We start from the raw sequence: 1,032 nt of genomic DNA on the forward strand, positions 1-1,032 counted from the left end.
TTTTCTTATTGATTTTCTGTCCTGAAGATCTATCTGTTGATAACAATGAGGTATTAAAATATCCTACTATGACTGTATTACTGTAGATCTGTCCCTTTAAGTCCATCAAGATTTGCTTTATATATTCAAATAATTCTATGTTGGGTGCATAAATGTTTACAAGGGCTACCTCCTCTTATTGGATTGCTCCCTTTAGCATTATGTATTATCCTCCTTTGTCTTTTACTATAGCCTTTTTATGAAAATTTTGTTTTGTTAGATATAAATATTGTTATCCTAGGTTTTCATTTGCATGAAATTTATATTTTTACCCATTTATTTTTAGTCTGTGTGCATCTTTTGTTCTGAGGTGGATCTCTTGTAGACTGTGTATACAGGTCTTATTTTCTTATCCATTCAGCTACCCTACATCTTTGATTGGATCATTTAAGCCATTTGCAATTAAAATGAGTATTGATAGGTATGTATTTGTGGCCATTTTATTCTTTTAACTATGCTTCTCTGTTTCGCTTTTTTTTCTTCTTCTTTTTTAAAAAATGGTGCTTCAACCACAGTGTGGTGGCAATGCCTTAACCATATGTCTGCTGTTATGCATGTTGTTATGTGTGTTATTAGGCCCAAGAGCCTCTCCCGCCCTTGCCAAGTGGAGCACTTACTCTCTCTTCTTTCATACAGCACTCTCTGTCTTTTTAACGATCTGTTAACACTTCTTGTATTGCTGGTTTTGTGGTAACAAACTCTTTTAGCTTTTTCTTGTCCGGGAAGCTCTTTATTTCTCCTTCAATTTTAAATGATGTCTTCTTTTATCACTCTTTTCAACATAGTACTGGAAGCCCTAGCCACAGCAATTAGAAAAGGTGATAAAATAAAAGGCATTCAAATTGGAAAGAAAGAAGTAAAACTACTATTATTTGTGGCTGATATGATACTGTATATAGAGAACCCTAAAGATTCCATCAAAAGTTACTAGAAATTAGAAATGAATTCAGTAAAGTATCTGTATACAAAATAAATATCCAAAAATCAGTTGCA

At 32.8% G+C, this 1,032-nt stretch overlaps 1 pseudogene; it reads right to left on the reverse strand.

Annotated features, from left to right (window-relative positions):
• Positions 1–531: 531 nt before the first annotated feature.
• Positions 532–678, reverse strand: LOC119056057 (uncharacterized; annotated as a pseudogene).
• Positions 679–1,032: the final 354 nt, after the last annotated feature.

This window comes from Artibeus jamaicensis, unplaced genomic scaffold (assembly GCF_021234435.1).
Source record: "Artibeus jamaicensis isolate MK-2021 breed Jamaican fruit bat unplaced genomic scaffold, CSHL_Jam_final scaffold_369, whole genome shotgun sequence".
Taxonomy (NCBI): domain Eukaryota; kingdom Metazoa; phylum Chordata; class Mammalia; order Chiroptera; family Phyllostomidae; genus Artibeus; species Artibeus jamaicensis.